We start from the raw sequence: 23,057 nt of genomic DNA, 5'->3' as shown, positions 1-23,057 counted from the left end.
ACATGACTCTCCTGGCTTTTCAATTTAAGTATACACATTGTACATGCAAGAACTGTGAAGAAATATTGTGTGTACCCCATGATGCAACAAATGTCATGCACTCAGTGGATATTTAACAAATATCTACTGAATGCATTTACTTGAAATCAACACATATTTACAAAGTTTCTATTACAGTCTACTTACATGGACATAAAAAAAAATTCCAAGCTCCTACTCTAAAGGTTTTAAAATCCATGGAAAAACAACTTCATGGAGAAATATATGAAAGAAAAAAATTTGGTCATGGTTCTATGGATTTTTGGTTATTTGAAATCCACCTGAGTATGCAAATGTCTCTCTGTAATTATTAGAAAATTATATAAGTTAAATTGATTATTAGTAGTAGATAGATCACTGGAAATTTCCCTTAGCGCTAGCAATTTCAACACATTCCAATCGTGAGTACCTGTGAGTATCTGCCTGAAGGGTTTTTTTTGAGACTGAGTTACCCTGTTGCCCAGGCTTGAGGGCAGTGGTGGGATCTTGGCTCACTGCAACATCAGCCTCCCAGGTTGAAGCGATTCTCGTGCCTCAGCCTCCCAAGTAACTGGGACTGCAGACGCCTGCCACCACGACTGGCTAGTTTTTGTATTTTTAGTAGAGACGGGGTTTCGCCATGTTGGCCAGGCTGGTCTTGAACTCCTAACCTCAGGTGATGCACCCACCTTGGCCTCCCAAAGTGCTGGGATTACAGGCGTGAGCCACCGCACCTGGCCTGCCTGAAGGGTTTCTTAGGCCCCCCAAACCTATTAGGGCAGGAGTGTGCACTCCAGAAAGGTCAGGAAGTTAGCTTTCCAGGAAGCTGAACTCTACCAATGAGCATCAGGAGAGAGTGTTTAAATAGCCCCCAGTTTTGGCTCCCTGGGAGAAACAGCTGTTCTACATTTCTTAAAGATTCCAGCAGGCTGGAACCCCAGTTGTCCTCAGTACTAATGCCTTTCAGATCCTTCCTTCTCTCTCCTGCTTTCTCACTCTCATTCCAGTTCAGGGAGTACTTCCCGTAGAACCTGTGGGCATCCAAAACCTCATCTTAGATTAGGGAAACCCCACCAGAGACACTATGTACATCACAAAGTGAGGCCAATTTAATAGAGGGGGCAGTCAGAGATGGTGCTCCGTATGAGTGCTTTCATGTTTTCTCAACCTGGCCCTTATCCAAAAAGTACAGTATATCTTTTTTCTTCTGAGGGTATACTGAAATGTACAAAACCGGGGGTCATGGCTCATGCCTGTAATTCCAGCATTTTGGGAGGCTGAGGTGGGTACATCATGAGGTCAGGAGTTCAAGACCGTTCTGGCCAAGATGGTGAAAATACAAAAAATACTAAAAATACAAAAATTAACCAGGCATGGTGGCTAGCAGTAATCCCAGCTACTCAGGAGGCTAAGGAAGGAAACTGCTTGAACCCAGAAGGTGGAGTTTGCAGTGAGCTGAGATCATCCTGCTGTACTCAAGCATGGGTGACAGAGTGTGACTTCATCTCAAAAAGAAAAAAAAGAAGAAATGTACAAGAACTTGGTCTGTGGGGTCAGAATACCATTTGCTGAAATCCTGGTTCTACCTCGTACCTTAGGTAACTTTGCTAAACACCTTTAAGATCAAGTATCCTCATAGGTAGAAGAGGAATAATGATGATCTCTACCATATAGGGTGTATATGTATAATTTACATGGAGCTGGGCACAGGAACAATAAATGTTAATTGCTAGTTTTATCAAATAACTTAAAGCATCCACAAGCATATTTCATCTTGAAAGCTTAGAAGGTTTCAGAATGCACTAGTTTTTATACTAAGAAATTCAACTTCAAATTGATATCTTAGAACATAAATTGTTGGAAGCCCATATATACTCGGGCAATGTATTCTTCAAAAGCTTGTCTGTGACCGGTTATTTGAAGGTGATGGTTGAATCCGATGCCAGCAAAGTCCTGGGGGCTAAATGTGGGTTCCACAAAGATAATCCTGAGCAATTTCTGAAAGCCCTACAATGAATCATTGTTAAGATTCTCAATTTAGTAAAATAATTCTGTGAGTGTATTGCACAGCATAAATATTTAGACAATTAATCAATCATTGGCACTTCAAAATTTAAATACTTTATATTGCAATTGAGGTTACAAAATATGTTTAAGGAAATATTTTCCACAGAGACATAAACTGGCTGGAGATTTTTCATGGAAAAACAGATTCCATTTATTTTTCTCTCAGTAATATGAACTTTTGTTCCTTTTTCTGTTATTATTTCTGGGTGGGTGCAGAGCTCATGATTTATGTGAGAAGCTATTGGAATATTACAGAAGAAATTGTTGGAAAATATTTTAGTCTAAAAATTGTTGGAACAACATTCCTAAACGAGAGATTTTAGTATAATTGAGAGATTTTTATTTTGTTTTTATTAAATAGCTTAATTAAATACTTCACTGATTTCACAGAAATCAGAGATACCAAGGTCTCCTACATCTTCTACATAATCTTTCTTCCAACGCTGAATATTTCATCAAGTTTTCCTAAAATTTGTAGTTCATGCTATCAGAATACCTCCTTTCTCCTCTAACTTCATTCTATAATTCAGATTGTGCTGCAAAGATTGTGCTGCAAATGCATCTTTAGCCTGGCAGAGTGGCTTATCCCTATAATCCCAGAACTTTGGGAGGTGAAAGCAGGTGGATCACCTGAAGTCAGGAGTTCAAGACCAGCCTGGCCAACATGGCGAAGCCCCGTCTCTACTAAAAATACAAAAATTAGCTGAGCATTGTGGTACACTCCTGTAATCCCAGCTACTCAGGAGGCTGAGGCAGGAGAATCACTTGCACCTGGGAGACAGAGATTGCTGTGAGCCGAGATCAGAGTCATCCAGCCTGGGTGACAGAGTGAGATTCCATTAAAAACAAACAAACAAAAAAAAACAACAACAAACAAAAACACCCTGAAGCTTGAAGCTTATAATCTACTCACAAAGTTCTGGTGAGAAGTAAATGAAATACTGTAGCAGAGCCTAACATGACACCTGGGAGAAACTCAATAAATATTAGATGCATTCTCCCCCTTACCCACTGTGGAACATGATGTGGCAATATGACCTTCTGTTATATTCTCCCTGAAGATAACTGTTTTGTAATTGTGTTGTTTCCCTGATAGTAACTAAGAGACACTTGAGACTAACTGCCTCCACTTCCTTTTCCTTATCCTATGGCCCACCTTCATCCTCTCACCCTTGCTTTTAGGAAGGAGCAAGTCAAACAGTAGGCTTTGCAAGATTACACACACATAGGGTCAAATCATGTGAATAGGTGGGAAAATTGAGTTAGGTCTTGGAGTCTAAAATTCAAGAAAAAGATCATGAATTCTCTAAACCTTAGTCTTCCTGTCCTTAAATGGAAATAACGCTTTTCCTATTTTCCTCCAAAAGCATTTTAGCATCAAATGAAATCCTTTGATATGAATATATTTTAATGAATCTCCAACAATGTATACAATTAAGTTTATGAAATTTCCATTCAAAGCAAACCACACAAATTAGCCTATGAAGCTTTCCCACTAGGGCCATCGTGAAAATCCGCAGAATACAGGGGCTCCTGCTCTCATATACCACCCCATATTAGACCCGTGAAGGCCCTAACCTGGAACAAGGTAGGCAAGAAGAAAAAAGAGAGGGAATTATTTGAAACAAAAGGGCCTGTGTTAATGAACTGAGAGTGGAGACTCAACTCTAGCAGTGAAAATATGAAAAAAGATGGATTTTGTGGCCACTGGAATCTCTTTTAGGTGGTCCTTAGTAGGCAGAGACCAATAATATCTCAAAAAGATGTAAGCTGAAAGCAATACGTATTAAAATCCAAAGTGAATTGTTTGCCTTGACTCATTAAATCCATCATCAGCTAGCTGACTACTCAAAAATCCCAGGCACAACTTCTCATCTTGTCATAGAAAGCATGCTGGCTGCTGGTAGGTGTGGCTGCAGCAGGCGCTCAGTAGCACAGACAGTGCTGGTAGTGTTGACGTCTTGGTGGGATGGAAGCTTTCTGCGGATTCTCAGCCGTGTCTTTATTTTTATAGCAGCCATCTGGACGCCAACAGGGCTAATAGACTGCAAATCCTTTTCTTTTCATCCATGGCATTAAGGAGTGAAAATACAACATACGCACACCATACATATCCTTCCCTTTGAGTAGTTCTTCTACGCAGGCGTGGTACGAAATGCCTACAGGCAGGTGCCGGAAGTGAAAAATCATCCTCTATGAGAATTTCTATTCCAAGCTTAGAGTGCCAGACATCCAACTCTAATGTGCTTGGACAGTGACAGAACCGGCAAATAAGAGAGAATGTTTTGCTGAGGCGTAGAGTGTGAGCGGGGAATAATTTTTCTGCTGAGGAGGGTCAGAAGGCAGCCTAGGTAGACAGCAGTGATATAGTTTAAAATGCTCTTTAATGGTTTCACTCTTTTTCTATTATCAGGGAAAATAGGATATAGGGGAGGAGGTTGCAGCTGGCAATTAGAGAGAGGAAGGAGAGGCTGGATATTTGCTTTGAAAGTGATGACTTTTTAGGTGAAGAAAATTTCATCATTTTGGTACATATTTGATGTCTTAAAACAGTCTTAATCAATCAATAAAGACATTCCATCCTTTCTCAGTTTCCTCTGCAATTAGGAATAAAAAATTATAAAATCATTATTATTCCAGCAAAATTTAAAAATTGGAAGTCACAAACAAACCCGAATGATAGAATAGCTATTTGATGTATTTTCAGAGTGAGAGAACGCCTTTACAAAGCAACGTATTTTCCTATGTTGAGTTCTTTCAAAATTAAATTTATGGACCAGTCCTGCATTCCAAAAGTAGAAGGTCACCGGGATGTCTAAATATATCATATGACTTCAGGAATTCAGACACGGCAATTCTTCCTCCTGACGCATTAATTGTATAATTGGAAAGGGTAAGTATTAAATATCAAAAATCAGTATATCTGAATTTTTGAATACATTTTGAATTATTTGCTGGCAATTCTAGTTTCAAGTAGAAAAACATAGAAATATTTGTTGAAGATTTTAGAACACAAAGCCAAGACAACTTTGAATGGTCACCAAAAGGGACAGCAGTTTGGCATATGTCAGCTTCCTGGCTCCAGATGGTCTAAATAGAAAACACAGACACACACACACACACACACACACACACACACACACACACACACAGAGCCTGGAAAAAAAGCAGTGGTCCTAGCTCTGCTATGAGCTGATGAACATCGAATTTTCTGCAAATCAGAGCAGTTTCCTTGCCTGACAGTTTGCTATCCCCGGCTCTATTCTACTTACTTCAAACAATAGATCTGAAAAGAAGTTAGAAACTTACATAGAAATGAACTGAAAATTGAAAAACGTTCTACTAGACAATGTCTACAGAAGGTTCTATTATGATTATTTGGTTTAATGACTCATAGAAATCGTGCTCACCGTGGCTTCATGGCAGGGCTGAAACATTTTTCCTGGTTCTGAGCCCGCTTTCACTTGGATGTCTGCAGTCTGGGTTTTTATGGCAGAGACGTTCTGACTCTAGGTGAAGTGAGATTGAATTTGGATATTTTTTTGCAGTTTTCCACAGAAGAGAATTGACCTTTTCAAAACATCAGCCCAGTTCTTTAAAAAGTGGATGCTATTTCTTCTATTATGGGATTCAACCACCTTCCCAGGCAATGAAATAATTGTAGCATGGCATTTTATCAGGAGATGGAGCTAGCTCTCTTGATTTTCTCAAACAAGTGACAAAAGGTTTTGTAAAAGGTCAGATCACTTTGTGAGATATTCAGTCAAAGAAATAAGAACAAATCTAGGCCACTTTGGGTCGATGAGAGACCTGATAATTTTTGGAGCACAGATAAAACGAAAAACCACTCCAACAAAATAGAGCAACATGGAATATGGTGAAAATAAAGATGATTTTTCCTGCATGTACCTTCTTTATCCCTGTGGGCAATGTCCCTTCTTTATGGCTCAGCTTACCATTAGGGGTGACCATTGGGACAGTGAGTGGTATCTCTATATCACGTGGACTAACAAGCTGAGGTGACAGAATATTCTAGAAGCCTCAGCAGGAGCTGTATGGTACACTGAGGAAGATCGTGTTAATTATGATATCAGCCAGACACTCTTCTTCCCTTGTTGAGGTTCATGGTGTTCTTCCTGGACTCCATTCCCCACTTAAAAATTCACTGTTAGAAATATACGAGATGAATGACAAACGGATGTAAGCATGCAGGACAGTCTGGATAGCGGGCAGGAGAGTGGGGGCTCTGACATAAGAACTAAATGCATCTTTCGTATGTGGAGGGAGTGCTGTGTATAACTGGGCACCCTCACAGGGACCTGAGACAATAGAGCACTAGCATTCTCCTGTTTAAGACCTGCTTTGTCTATTAGAAGGAGAAAGAATAATTCATTCTAACAAGTATTTCAGGCTTTCAGACCATGCTCTTTTAGAATTTGTTTAAATAATCAGTTTCATAGGTCTTTGAAACTTATACAAAGCAAATCAAATAATTCTGCCTGCCATTCTTTCAGAGTTACACATGGGTCTTGCTATGAGTTGTTACCTAACAACAAAACCTTTAGGATTTTGCCAAACAGACACATTATTCCACTACCAATGTGATTCACAGTTTGAAACACATTCTTATGATACCATTATTACTATTAATTTTCTAATAGACTGATCACTTCAGAGTAGGTGATTTTTTTTTGTTGTTTTCTGTATTGTTCTTGTTGTGCCCAACACCTAGCAATGTACCTGGTATGGCAATAGAAACGAAACTGATGTTTATTGATAAATGAATAAACCCATAACTATGTGTGAGACAGTCTAACAGGTGCCCATATAAAGGAGGTGCATTTGTATGTTTTATTCAGTATCTTTATCTAGGAAATGAGAATGTTTGGATCTATTGGAGCTACCACAGAGTTGATCTAAAATCCAAACTCTAAGTCTAAAAGGAAGTTCATTGAAAAATTAAAAGTGTTCTAAACTATGTCACGGTCCAGCAACTATGTGACCATATTATGAGTCATAGTGATGTCCCCCAAAACCTCATTGCATGTGTCAAAGTTGATTCCCACGGATGCTGGTCCTTTCCCAGAGGGCGTTATGTTAAAAAAGTCTTCATCTCAGTTCAATTCTGATCTGCATCCACAGTAATGTATTCTACAGAGCAAACCTACTACCAAGCTACTTGCTCATGTAATCATCAGGGAGTGGAAGATGGTCCACAAAGATCAATTTACAAATCAAATAGTGGCTATGAAATGTCCTGCCACAGGAAGACTCTTAGGAAATGCAAAAATCAGGTAGGCTAAGAAACATCAAAACAAGCAGTCATTTGAACTAAAGGGCATTGTATGAAAACTAAGAAAAATGAGTAACATGCTATGAGGATTTAACAGAATGAAAGGTAAGCAAATAACTCCATGGCAAGTTCAAGAAAACAAGGACATTTTGTTTTTTAGAGAAGTAATTTACTTAATCATTTAACAGCAGCCTAATACAGGCCAAACACTGGTCCTGGCTCAAGGGAAGCACTGCAAGCGTGACAATCCTAATTCCACTGAAGATGAAAATCTGTTGAGGGAGGCAGCCAAGGAACTAGAATTAAACGATAGCGTTTTCCTGCACAGGTCACACTCAAAACCCTGTTAACCTCTATCTCCTGTGCTGGCTGAGACAGGAAGAAAGAAAAAAGAGAACAGTCTGGAATGAATGAGAAATAAAAAGGCCAAAAAGGGAGAGGCTGGCAAAACCTAAGGCTAAATGGTAGAGAAAGTCAAGTGTGTAAGCTGGTGAGTAAGTCCACGTAGGGGCACTGCAGAGAACTCCAGTTCTCATTCTCAGACCTCGTGAAAGCCGCAATCCGTGTTATTTTAGTCTCCTTTTGATGGCAAACCCTGACTGCTGCCCAAGGTCTTGACCTTCAGGGGGCAGAAGTTCACTAGTATCCATTGGAGCTGAGAATGGCTGGCAGAGCTGTTATTAGAATAAAATGTGTAGAGATTTTAACACGGGTGATCCCCGAAGTGACTTTTTCTCCAGACACAACCGGGTAAGTGTTTTTCTGCTGCCTACTTTTTCATTATAATGACGCCTCGGGGAATCTATGGAGGAAAGAGAAATTTAATCTGGCTATGAGTAAGAGTGCTTCTAGAAGAGCTTAACATTCTTTAGCACTTTCTCCCCCATCTAAAAGAAAACAACGGACTTAAGAAGTGTTTTTAAAAATGTGCTGACTGCTATCGGGTTTTCTGATAAACTGATAGGAAGGCGACAGCTCCTAAGCCTTACCCACTGGGCTTGGAGAGGAAGTTGTCCCCAAGCTTGGTCCTCTTCTCTAGGCTGGATTCAGTTCAAGGTGACAGCCTCCCCCAGGCCTGCTCCAAGTGGGTGCACACAATGAGAGGTGCTGGACTCGCCATGTTTCCCTACTCCAGGACCTCCTCGGAAGGCCTGGCCTCGTGGCTCCATCCAAGAGGAACTCTACAGTTATTTCTGGCCAAGAATCATTGGCTTTAACCCAGCAAGAAAATATTTCCTGATTCTTTTTTATTTTCAAGCTAAGGTCAAAGGAACTTTAGAATCCAACAGAGGTTTTCCAGTATCTCACTTTTTCTGTGTGTGGGAGTTCCTGTTCTCACTTCGACAGATGGCATGTCACATCTCAGGAAAAGGGGCCAAGCAGAGGTGTCCCAGGCACTGTGATATTAAATGAATAATCAAAATTTTCTTCGAGTGGCCATGCAATGACTTTTTTGTGAAGTATGAGAGACTAGTGGGGAAATCTACTCAAGATTCTAGACTCTTTCACCTACCGCTTGCTTAAAAGAGGAACGAAGGTTGGGCACAGTGGCTTATGCCTGCAATCCCAGCACTTTGGGAGGCTGAGACAGGTGGATCACCTGAGGTCAGGAGTTCGAGACCAGCCTGGCATATGGTGAAACCCTGTCTCTACTAAAAATACAAAAATTAGTTGGGCATAGTGGTGTGCACCTGTAATCCCAGCTACTCAGGAGGCTGAGAGAGGAGAATTGCTTAAACCGGGAGGTGGAGGGTTGCAGTGAGCCAAGATTGCACCACTGCACTGCAGCCTTGGCAACAGAGCATGACTCTGTCTCAAAAAAAAAAAAAAAAAAAAAAAAAAAAAAAAGGCAGGAAGTGAGGGTGCAGGAATCTGGAAAGTAGTGGTAGGGAGGGGGCTGAAAATTGTCCTGGCTCAGAAACAAATTGGTATTAGGGAAATGCAAGTCAGAAGAACAATGAGATACCACTTCCGTTAGCATTAGCATGGCTGCGATTAAAAAGCTAACAACCAAGCCAACAAACAAACAAAATAAAACAGAAAATAAATATTGGTGCAGTTTGGAGAAATGTGAAGCCTCTGCATAGCTGGTGGAATGTGAAATGGTGCAGCTGCTGTGGGACACAGTATGGCTGTCCCTCAAACACTAAATATAGAATTATCACAAGACTTGGAAATGCCACTGCTGGGCATGTGCCTCAAAAAATTGAAAGCAGAGACTTGGAAAGATATCTGTATGCCCATGTTAATAGCAGCATTACTTACAGTACCAAAAACAATTCAAACACTCATTGATAGATGCATGGATAAAGAAAGTATGGTACATAGGTATATTGAAATATTATTCAGCCTTAAAAGGGAAGGAGATTCTGATATAAGCTACATGAAAGAACCTTGAAGACAGCATGCTGAGTGACACAAGCCAAACACAAAAAAGAAAATCTGTTGTATGATTCATTCCGTTTATGGGAAGTATTACGCCTAGCATAATCACATTTCTGGAGACAAAAAGTAGAATGGAGATTGGAAAACTGAATCATAACAGTTTTCCAAATGTACAGCCCTCTGGAGGGAAGGGGAATGGGGAGCTATTGTTTAATGTGTACAGAGTTTCAGTTTGAGAAGAAAAAAATTCTGAAGATGAATGGTAGTGATGATTGGATTATGGTGCAGACGTGCTTAATGCTACTCTACTGCACACTTAAAATGGCTAAAACGGTAAATGCGTCGTCCTTGAATGTGGTATGTTTTTGCCATATATACACACATAAATTTGGTAGCTGCACCAAAAGCAAAGTTTCTTCATTGCCATTTGTATACCAATGTCACCCTTGGGAATCTTCAGTTACAACATCTCTCTGTTCAGTATCCTCCACCAGGCAGCAAGCAGCACTCACACACATTTGATAAGGAAGGCCGCCTTCTCTTTGCTCTGTCAAGAATATTATTAAAAATTTAGAGCAAGACTGTAGAAGATCCACTTCCACTGTTAAAAAACCTTCAATACAAATACATTATCTAAATAGCTGAATAAATCACATTACTATAATGATTTTAAATGTGCATTGATATGTAATGTTTTTCCCCACGGAAGACCTGTGGGCTCAGTAGAGCAGGAAGTAGGGTCCCTCTATAGAGATGAGGACTCTAGACTGAAAGCTCTTTGGTGATGCAATTAGGAAGAGAGGAATGGGATTGAAATTTAGTTTTTATATTACTATATTACTCTACAGTGTCTTATTTCATATGGGAAGACTGAGTTGAACGGTTGCAAAGGGTAAGCCAGAGATTTGAATCAAGCCACAGGACTGATTTCCTGAAATTGCAGGGTGCATTATTTTGATGACAGCCTTATAAATATCATATATTTTATTCTTTGTGATCATCTCAGTGCTTAGAAAGACACCTGGGACAAGGTGGATATTCAGCAAATATTTGCTGGCAGAATTAAGGGACCTTAAGCTTTACATTTTCTGAGAGGAGAACACTGTTGTTATATGGAAATTTAACTATAAGATAAGGTCTTCAGAGCTGTGGGCTTGTTTCAATTTTGGAAAATAACATTCGTACAGGAAAAAATATATAAATTTTATATATATATATATATATATATATATATATATATATATATATACACTGTAATCAATAAAAGTAATGGGAAAGATTCTTTAAAAACACTTTAACTAGATCAAAACAATCAGAACATGACAAACATCCCAGAATCTGCCTGTGTCCTACTCATCACTACCTCCTCCATGTTCCCTGGAGACAACCACTTTTCTGATGTCACAATAATTATCTTTTTGTTTGACTTTATAGTTCCAGTGCCTGTGTGTGTATCATTAAACAGTGTATTTTAGTTTCTTTCTTTTGAAATTCCATCTGAATGGAAATGTGCTATGTATATTGCACTACGTGGTGCTTCCTCTGATTGACTTTATGTCTGTGACATTCACCTCTGTTGTGGGTATTCGACAGCAGTTTTCCTCTGTTTTTGTACAGCATTCCACTGTGTGACTATCACTTAATATTTTATCCATCACAGCATTAGAGAGCTTTCAGACTGCTTCCCACTTTGGGCTCTTGTGAAAAATGCTGCTATGAACATTATTTCATGTTATTCATGATGTGCATCCTCCAAGGGTCCATCCAGGTTATATTCCCAAGAGTGCAATTGCTAACTCATGTATCTTCAGATTACTAAATAATAACAGTTTTCCAAGGCAGTTGTATCTGCTTAAAGTTTCACAGACAATGAATGAGAGTCACTGTACATCCTGGCCAGCATTTTTGTTGTCCATAATTTTGTATTATAGGACTTTAATTCGTATTTTGATGATTATTAATAATTTTATTATGTGTCATATTTTTGTACATATATGTGTATGTAATTGTGTGTAGCATATATGTGTATATATATTTATATATATATTTTTTCACATGCATAAGTGCATATAATTTGAGTCTTTCATAAAAATTGCCTATTCAAGTTTTTGTACAATTTTGTATGGGGTTACCTATCTTTCTTTTTGTTTATAGAAGTTACTTATAGATACTGAAAACTATCCATTGTCAGTTTTACATAAAACAAACGTCTTTTCTGAATTGATGTTTTTGCCTTTTTACTCTCTTAATGATGACTTTTGATGAATAGAAGATTCTAATTTTAATGTCCCAAATCTATCCACTTTGCATATCATAACTAGTGCTTTCTGTGCAGTACCAGGGAATGATCATACTCTCTTATACTACTTAGTAAAATTTTCACTGTTTTGTCTTTCAACATGAAATCACTAATTATAGAAAACACATTTTATAGATTTGGGACATTAAAATTAGAATCTTCTATTCAACATGAAGTGAAAAACAGTGAAACTTTTAGTATATAATACATCTCTGCAATTGCTTTATTTGGATGGGGCGAGATACTGTATCTTTTCCCAAATGGGTATTCAGTTATCAGCACTACTTATTCAAGAGTCCATTTTCCCAATTCTGACTTCATGTTATGTATTATATTCTCTGTTTAGGACTTGCTAGTTAGTCACTTCAATACAGTTAGAGTGTTCTGTGTGTGAAGGACTATTCACGAATAAACAATGCAGAACATGCGGAATGACTTTCTGCCCTCATGGAACACATGCCTTTATAGGAAGAATCAGATAGCAAACCATGGATATAGTAAATAAATAAGTTGTTCAAATACACACACACACACACACACACACACGTATATATATATGTATGTATTTTAAGACAGGGTCTTGCCGTGTTGCCCAGGCTCGTCTCCAACTCCTGGGCTCAGATATCCTTTTGCCTCAGCCTCCCAAGTAGCTGGGACTAAAACAGGGACCACCATGCCTAGCCTCTGTTTAAATATGATAGGATGATAAGTACTATGCAAAAAGAGAAAAAGTAGTCCTGGGAAGGAACAGAGGGGTTACATGGGTTTCAATTTATATTGGATGATCAGAGATAAGTGCATTGAAAAGTGATCATCAAAGAGTAAAGAAGATAAGGAAGTTACTATAGCAGTGTGAGTGTCCAGGGGAAAAGCATTCCCAGTGACTAGACCCAGAGGCAGCTGCAGACCAGGTAGATCAATGAGACAGCAAAAAGACCAGTGGTAATTGTAGGTGTGAAGGCCACAAAGTGAGGGGACAGGTTATGCTAGATTCTAGGGCATCATAAGGACATTAAAGCCATTGCAAGGTTGAGCAATCAGATTTATGTTTCAAAGAATCTTCTGGCTGCTGGTTGAAGAAAAGACGGGGTCTGGGGTGTAAGAAGGAAAGCAAGGAGATCAATTAGGAGGCGGCTGCAGAAGTACACGGTGGGTATGATTGCGGTAGGAAAGAAGAGGTCAATGCTGTGTATTTTAAAGGTAGAGTCAACAGAATATATAACCAGATTGATATGGCAAATGAAAGAAAGAGATTAGTAACTGTGAGGCTGGGTTTGTGTTTGGGAGAATGATCAGAAATCCGATATTGGACATATGAAATTTTAGTTTCTCATTGGGCCACTGACTGGAAATACTGAAATATACAGAGATAGTTAAGTCTCTGGTACCAGAGAGGGGTATAGATTTCACATGCAAATTCCTTATTCTATTCAGTTTCTCTTCCCCTGAAGCAAATCTACACTTTCTTAAATACCTGGCTGTGTAAGTACAGTAAGACTATACATGTGAAAAGACATTCCTCCCATCTTAGGTTTTCTTCCGGAGAGCAGATTAACTATTCATGGCCCTTTGGATGTCCTTAAAAATCTTCAAATAAGCTGGTCAAGTTTCATTTAAAAGTAAAAGCAAAATGGGGAAAACCTACTGATACTTTCAATGTACTTGCTTTCAATCTATACCTCATTTTTGAGAAAATCAACAATTTAATAGTTTAGAGACTTCTAATCTGTGAGTATGGTTTCTCCCTCAATATTTGTGGGTCTTATTTGATGCCCCTTAATGACATTTTGCATTCTTTCATGCAGAGAATATTTCTTGCTTTTGTAAAAGTTCTATAATCTGTATCACTTTGGTATTTGCTGATATGGAGAAATACAAATGATTTTGGCTTAATAATTTACTTTCCAGTAAACTTGCTAAAATTAATAATTTGTACTTCCAGAGATTTAATATTTAAATAATTCTAATTTATAATCCTACTTCGTTCATAATAATAATATTCCTCTACAGATCCTCTTACATACATTTTTGCTTTATCATTCTGTTTTTTTTTATGCTTGAAGGAAAGGGAAGTTATTGGAATGATTAATATCTGCAATAAACTATTGTGTTAAAATGATGAGATTAGGCATCCTTGTCTTAATTCTATCCCATAAAGAACACTGTCAATAGTTTAGTGATAGGTAGAGTGTTAGCTGTTAAGGCTTTTATAGATAAGTTCTATGGGAAGAAGAAAGTTCATTCCAAGTATTTGTTTACTGTGAGGTTTTTGTTTTCACCATGGACGAATTTTGAGTTTTACTCTAAGGTTTTCTGTATCTATTGAGTTAATTTTAGGATTTTTCTCTTTCTACTCTTAATATGATAATTAGATCTTTTTTAATATAAAAAATTCTACATTCCTAGGATAACTGACTTGGTCATGATATAATATTTCTTTATAAAATATTGCTAGGTTAAGTTTGTTAACATTTAATGTAAGCTTTTTTACATTTATTTTCATGAATGACAAGGAATTAATTTTGTTTCCCTTTTATCCTTGTTGCATTGTGGTTTCTAGAGTTATGCTATTCTCAGGAAATGAGCTGCAGAATGTTTCCCCTTTTTATTTTCTCTTGGACACTGTGCTTGATTGGATTTATTTTAGCTTATATTGTTTGTAAAAACTCTAGTAAAATCAACTGGTCTAAGAGTTTTCTGAAAACTCCTTCTGAGGGATGTTTTCTGAATAGTAAGTCAAACTTAATGGTTTCTGGCATTATCAAGCAATCTACTTTCTCTTGGGTCAGTTCTGTTAAATTGCGTATGTTTTACTTGGAGGAATATTCCCATTTTATCTAAATTGAAATGTTGGCATAAAACTTTTCTCGATATCATTTTATTATTCAGTGTCTTCAATATTTCTAACATTAATTATTTTGCCTTTACTGATTTTCTTTGAGAAATACTATCAGAGATATTTCAAATTTCTTAATCTTTTCAAAACACTCTCTTGTCTTTTCTGACATTTTCTATTGTGTATTTTCAAGTTCCTTAATTTTTATTCTTACCCTTAATATTTCCTTTCTTCTACTTTTACTGAATTTAATTTGCTCATCTTTTTGTTATTTTTTAAATGTCTTAGAAAAACATTTTATTAATTCTTCATTATAGTTTAGTATATACATAACTAAGCCCATAATCTTTCTTTAAATTACTGTTTTGGCTGCATCTCCCAACCATGGACATGCATTTTCTTTATTATTCAGTTCAAATTATTGTCATTTTTACCATTACTTCTTTTTGAATCAATGAATTTTTAGAACTATGTTTCTTTTTTATTTTATTTTAATAGTTTTTGGGGAACAGTTGGTTTTGGGGTACATGAATAAGTTATTTATTGGTGATGTGATCATACACCTAGAAAACCGTATGGTCTTATCCAGAAAGCTCCTAGATCTGATAAATGAATTCAGTAAAGTTTCAGAATACAGAATTGGTATACACAAACAGTAGCATGACTAATGACTAATGACACCAACAACGACTAATCTGAGAATCAAATGAGGAACTCTATCCCATTTGCAATAGCTGCAAAAAAATAAAATAAATAAAATACTTAGGAATATACTTAACCAAGGAGGTGAAAGTTCTCCACAAGGAAAACAAGAAATTGCTGAAAGAAATCATAGATGACATCAACTAATGGCAACACATACAATGCTCATGGATTGGTAGAATCAATATTGTGATAATGACCATAACGCCAAAAGAAATTTACAAGTTCAATGCAATTCCCATCAAAATACTATCGTTGTTTTTCACAGAACTAGGAAAAAACCACTAAATTTCATATGGAACCAGAAAAGAGCCAACATAGCCAAAGCAATACTAAGCAAATAGAACAAATTGTTAGGCATCACATTACCTGACTTCAAACTTACAAGGCTATAGTGACCAAAACAGCATAATACTGGTATAAAAATAGGCATGTAGACCAGTGGAACAGAACAGAGAACCCAGAGATATAACCAAATACTTACAGCCAACAGATCTTCAACAGAACTACGTTTCTTAATCTTCAATCTCCTTATAAGAGGGTTTCTAGTTTTGTTTTTGTATTTTTTGGTAATTGATTTCAAGCTTAATTTAATTGCATTCTTAGAATATGTTCTATGTTACTATATTTTAATTTGAAATTTGTAGAGTTGATTTATGCTCCAGAAAATGATCAGTTATTGTAATTTTTAAATGCATATTTGAAAAGAACGTGTATTCTGTAGTTCTTGAATACAGAATTCTGTTATTCTCATCTGTTACATCTTTTAGGTGTTACTTACTAGTTGTGCTCTTTACATTTCCTCTACTGATCTCCTGTTTGTTTTCACAACTACCAATAGAAATGTGCTGAAATGTTTTACTTTGGTTATTTTACCCATTTTCCTTATATCAATTTTGATTTAAATATCTTGAGACTATGTTTTGAGGTACATAAACTTTTAAATATTTTTCTAAGACACTCTTATCTCTAAAAAATGTCCCATGTTATGTCTAAAGGGTTTTTTTTTGCTTAAAGTCTATTTTGTCTGTTAATAAAATTATACCAGATTTATTTTTGTTATATTTAAGTGCTGTTATTTTCTTTTGAAAAATTTTTGTTAACTATCCTACTTCCTTATGATTTAGATAAGACAGAAGATAGTAAGTTTTTTTTAAATGGCAAATTATATTTGTCCTTTAACTAGAGGATTGTATCTATTTATGTTTTGCAATTACTGATATATTTAGCTTAATTCAACATTTTTGTGCTTTTCATTCTTCATACCTGTTCAATTTTAATTTTCTCTTCTTTATTTTTGAATTGTGTTATTTTTAATCATTTGAATTTTTAAATTCATATCCATAAGTTTGGCTTTTTAAAATACAAGTTATCAGAAAATTTCCAATCCTTACGTGTTAATGTTTGATTGCAATACTTTTAATATCTTCTTGAACCAACAGTTGAATTTTGAGCAGTTAAATTCTTTTATCTCTTCCCAACTTTATTTTACTTTCATTACTTATTTTACTTCCCTTTTGCTTGTTTATTAATCTCACAACTCTTTATTGTCAGTGATATAAATAATGCTTATTTAGATTTACCTACATATTTACCAGTTTTTTTCTTCAGAACTTACTGCATCTAAAACTTTTCATCTGGGATTCTTTCTCTTCCTCAAGAAGGACATAAGGAACAAATAAACAAAATAAATTACCTTAGTCACATTTAGAGAGACTTTCTGGCTTTTGCCTACAGATAATAAAATTTTTCTCTAGTTGTTTTTGTCTCTTATAATAGAGCTAATATCACACATTAAAAGCTGAATGAATAAGCTTTCGACATATGTGGCCTGCTTCCATTCAGCAATAACAACATGGTATTAAATGACTTGTTCTTGATTCTCTGACTAGACTAGACTAGATCTATTAGAAGGGAGAATTTATCTTAATCGCCTCTTGACCAGCAATACTTAGAAATATTCTTGGTACCATCAACATTCAATAAAAATTTGCTAAAACTAAACAAAATCTTGACTTCCATGCCCAGGGAAAAAATATTCTAAAAATAAATAGTTTTTAGAATATGTAGTGTGATGTTAAAAAAAAATTCAAGGGCCGGGCGTGGTGGTTCATGCATGTAATCTGAGCACTTTGGGAGGCCGAGGAAGGTGAATTGCCTGAGCTCAGGAGTTCGAGACCAGCCTGGGTAACATGGTGAAATCTTGTCTCTACTAAAACACACAAAAAATTAGCAGGGCATGACAGCATGCACCTTTAGTCTCAGCTACTTGGGAAACTGAGGCAGGAGAATTGCTTGAACCCAGGAAGTGGAGGTTGTAGTGAGCCAAGATCACACCATGCACTCCAGCCTGGGTGACAGAGTAGGGGAGGCTCTGTCTCTAAAACTAAATAAAGAAATAAAACAAAAAATAACTTCAAAGATGACATCTTTTACTGTTATTAAATATACTTTTTTATTATTTTAAAGTAATGTAGTTTTACACATATATTTTATAATGTTCTTTTTTTGTAATGATGAGATTTGGTTTTAATAAAGGAAGAAGTTTACCATGTCTCCTGCCCTGCCCATGTGATTCAGATTAAATGTTGTAATAAACAATGTTAATAGTCAATGTTACGGAAGCATTATAACACATTTATCATCCTAATTTAATGGAAGGTGAGCAGATATTTGATCACATGTACCATATAAAGAAATGTACCAGGAACTTGTGCCTTTTCTTATCTATTATACAACACTTAAAACTATATATTCTGGTTTTAACGTCATATCCCAGTTTTCGGAATTCCTAGCTATGTGACCTTGGTCAAGTTACTCTGTGCTCTATAAAATGGCAAATAATAGCAACTATTTCTATTTCAAGGTTTTCATTGAAATAAAATGAGTTAATTAATGTAAAGTCTTAAAATAACACCTGGAATACAGTAATACCTGAATAAATATTAGCTATTTTAAGTCAAGTATTGTGTCATATAACATATATTTGTGGATTAATATTTTATAATAAAAGACAAATAAATTATAAAATAGATTAAATATTGGAGATCATATTATTTTTCCAGCACTTGCACATGTTATTATTCTGTTTCAACAACATACAAATGAAGAAAGCAGGGCAAGGTGAGTATAATATTCTGATGATGAAACGATCTTGAGAAAGTAAGTGACTTGAAAAAAAGTACATCGTGATTCTGGTACTGACCAGGACCCTGGGTTTTGCGCCCAGGGGAGTATATTTCACATCCTGCTTGACTACTTCTTCCAAGTGATACAGTAGAAAAATAATGGGCCTGCCCTGCAGGGTGACTGCACTGCTCCTCTGCATGGGCCTCTAGTTAAGTCACAGTTGTTATGTGAACCTCTCCATTCTCATTTCTGCTATGGTGATAACCCTACATTAAAGAAAGCCACAGCCTCATTCTTGGACTTTGAACTTGACTCTATCCCTAAGAGCTTCACACAGCAAATGGAAACCTCCACACGACAGACAACTACCTCCCCTTGGGTTCTCCCCTCTCCCAGTTCTTACATCTTTCCTAAAAGCAACATTGCTCCCCAAAGAGACTCTCTAGGTCTGTGTCGTGGTGGTTGATATATTTCTAGAAGAGAGGTTCAAAACTGTGTTATAGGTGTGTAGCAGAATTTTATTTAACTTTGTAGACACTCTATGCTTATTAATGGTATAAGAGGAATCACTCAAACCCATGAAGTGGAGGTTGGAGTGAGCCAAGATCACACCATTTCACTCCAGTCTGGGCAACAGAGTGAGAATCCATCTCAAGCAAGCAAACAAACAAACACTTGTTCATGTAAACTTCGCACATTTATGACTTCTAATAATCCTAAGTGGTAAGTGAGCCTAGAGTGATATTAAATAGAATACTTCAGAAACACACATTTAACACTTGTACATATGTAATCATATAAAAATATGTGGGTTGCTGAGTTTGAATGGCCCTGAGTGGAACTGCACCCAGGAGGCTAGGGACACTCTAGACTGTCTGTCCAGCCCAGTTCTTTAGCGCCCAGCCTGGGCTCAGGCAGCAAGTACCGTGAAACACCAGTATTTGGGAGATTATTGCACCTGAGACCCACAATGTTAAAAAAAAAAATGAAACTTTTGTAATAATATTGAGGATCATTTTATTGCCCTTTCTAGAAAAAAAAGTAATTTCACTAATAAGAACATAAAGTTAAGAAATCTCCAAAACGGTTGATGGCTTACATAAAGAGAACAGTTGGACAAGCTGTGAAAAGCCCAGATAAACTTTATAAAATGATCTATGACAGGCAGAAAGTTCATCATCCCTTTCCAAATTCTTCTTACAGAAAAAAAGCAGTCCCATAGAAGAGGGGGCTGTGACATGGCAAATAAAGAAATTGAACTGGCGTGGACAGGCCACCTGCCTGAAAAATGACACCATGATCGTTGAACATATTTGATTAACTCTAGTGATTCTGGTTCTGAAAGCCCATTATCAAAATAGAGTGTGTTTTTTTGTTTTGTTTTGTTTTGTTTTTTTCTGAGTTTTCTCAGGACCATGAAACAATGGCCCAAGTTTTGTTCAGCAGAAATTTGAGGTGCAATGTAGCCTTAATTTTCTGTAGAAAGAGATGTATAAATGAATATGTACCTTATTTATTGAGGATAGAAGGTCTTGGCATTGTGATAGATTGCCTTCCTCTGCCCACCAGTAGTTTACTTGAAGAAAAACAATATATCTCACTTGGCTGCTGTGTAGACTTGTTGCCTCTGGTAAAGTTAATACTTCTAAGCAAATTTGAAGAATATTGTATTAGTCAGGTTCTCTAGAGGGACAGAACTAATGGAATATATATGGGAGTTTATGAAGTCCTACCTCACATGATCACCAGGTCCCACAATGGGCTGTCTGCAGGCTGAGGAGCAAGGAGACCCAGTCCGAGTTCCAACACTGAAGACACTGGAGTCCAGTGTTTGAGGGCAGGAAGCACCCAGCACAGGAGGATGATGTAGGCTGGGAAGCTGGGCCAGTCTTTGTTTTCACATTTTTCTGCCTGCTTATATTCTAGCTATGCTGGCAGATGATTAGATTGTGCCCACCCAGATTAAGGGTGGGTCTGCCTTTCCCAGCCCACTGGCTCAAATGTTAATCTCTTTTGACAGCACCTTCACAGACACACACACCCAGGATCAATACTTTGCATCCTTCAATCCAATCAAGTTGACACTCTGTATTAATGATCACAAGTCCACCCCTTGTCAACCTGAACCCATACACATCTCCTGAGATCATACAAAGTCTTCAAATAAAGACAATAATAGGATCATAATTACACCTAACATAACACTATCCTTCATACAATCAGAAATGCATGGATCCCCAACCCAAATACTATTACATAAAGTTAACAATACTTAAATGCTCATGTGATGTCAATAAATCTTACATCACATGATGAAGGAGAAAGAAATAAAATGAAGATACTTCCTTAGTACCAGTGTGTACATGCACAAACATGTTTTTAACAAAAGAAGGAGAAAATACTCATGACAATTATAGTCTTCATTTCTGCAGCTAGCCACGTTGAAGCTGGTATTGATGACTACCTTTTACTACCCATTCTGTATTCCCTTTGCCTTCAGCAAGCATCTCAGCAGGTTGTAGATTTCTTCCTGGTGGAGTTACCCAAACCTTCATTCCTGAAGGATCTGGGTCCTTTGTAGTCCTGCCTGGATTGGGCTATAGTTTCCCATTGACCTTAATCACAGGGCATGGTAATACTAAGAGACGCCCTGATGGATCTCCTGTATTCCACGCATCCTCTTCCTTACCTCCATTGTGGAGTACTAGACTGATTTCATCTTGATAGTCCATGTCAATCACCCCAGCCTGCACTGTAACTCCCGTCTTAGCCTGTTGACTTATAGATAGGAGGAGCCCAAAGTGTCTAGGTGGTAATTTTAACTTCCAGTTTAATGAAATTGTTATTGTGTTTCCTGGTGTCAGTGTTCTTCTTTCTGGAACTCAGGCTTTTAGGTCAGCAGAACATAATCTCTCGGGAACAGGAAACAAACATTTTGCTAGTGTATCGCTAGGGGTGATGGTTGGTGGTGCCATTTCCACTTCCACCCCTTGATTTCTGGAACTGTGAATCCTGGCCATGGGAGAAAACACTACCACATATTGGCCACTGATTTAGAGCATACATGGCCTTCTGAAGAACTTTGCCCCAACCCTGCAAAGTACTGTCACCTAATTGGAGTTGGAATTATAACTGGGACTTCAAAAGGGCATTCCACCATTCTATTAATCCAGCTGTTTCAAGATGATGGGGAAGATGGTTAGACCAATGAATCCATGAGTATGAGTCCACTGCCACACTTCTTTGGTCATAAAGTGAGTGCCTTGGTCAGAGGCAATGCTGTGTGAAATACTATGATGGTGGAGAAGGCATTCTGTGAGTCCATAGATGGTAATCTTTGCAGAAGCATTGTGTGCAGGATAGCCAAACAAATATCTGGAGTAAACGTCTATTCCAGTAAGGATAAATCTCTGCCCTTTCCATGAGGGAAGAGGTCCAGTATAATCAACCTGCCACCAGGGAGCTGGCTGATCACCCCTAAGAGTGGTGGCATATCAAGGGCTCAGAGTCGGTCTTGGCTGCTGGCAAACTAGGCACTTAGCAGTGGCCACAGCCAGGTCAGCCTTGGTGAATGACAGTCTATGTTGCTGAGCCCAGGCATAATGTCCATCCCTGCCACCATGGCCATTTTGTTCATGGACCCCATTGAGTAATGGCAGACATGGCTGGGGAAAGAGGCTGAATGGTGTCCACAGAATGGGTCATCCTATCCACTTGATTATTAAAATTCTCCTCTGCTGAGGTCATGCATTGGTGAGCACTCACATGGGATATGAATATCTTTATAGATTTTGACCTCTCAGAGAGGTCCATCAACATACCTCTTCCCCAAATTTCTTTGTCATCAATTTTCCAATCATATTTCTTCCAAGTCCCTGACCATCCAGCCCACAAATTGGTATATAATTGCACATGTGGTCATTTCTCCTTCCATGCAAAGTGCACAACCAGGTGCACTGCTCAAAGTTTGCCTATCCTGCACACAACGCTTCTGCAAAGACTACCATCTGTGGACTCACAGAATGCCTTATCCACCATGATTGTATTTCACACAGCATTGCCTCTGATCAAGGCACTCACTTTATGACCAAAGAAGGCAGTGGGCTCATACTCATTGTCTGTCGGATCACTCAATTCCCTTTCATTACTTCCTCATCTCTTTATGGTCTTGGAGTCTTCTGCCCGGACCCCTCATTCTTCTCCATGGAAAACCCTTCTCATGTAGCTTCATGACTTGCTAAAGGTCACTCACAAAGTGACATTTCTCCTTTTGATCGTCCAGTAATAAGATGCTTAATTCCTTCCTTCTTTATAACTCCATCGACCCA

At 37.6% G+C, this 23,057-nt stretch overlaps 1 pseudogene; it reads left to right on the top strand.

Moving 5' to 3' along the window:
- The first annotated feature begins 10,018 nt into the window (after positions 1–10,018).
- Positions 10,019–20,416, top strand: LOC101050815 (KATNB1-like protein 1 pseudogene; annotated as a pseudogene).
- Positions 20,417–23,057: the final 2,641 nt, after the last annotated feature.

The sequence above is a fragment of the Saimiri boliviensis genome, chromosome 8, assembly GCF_048565385.1.
Source record: "Saimiri boliviensis isolate mSaiBol1 chromosome 8, mSaiBol1.pri, whole genome shotgun sequence".
NCBI classification, from domain to species: Eukaryota; Metazoa; Chordata; class Mammalia; order Primates; family Cebidae; genus Saimiri; species Saimiri boliviensis.
This window is presented reverse-complemented; position numbering and strand designations above follow the sequence as displayed.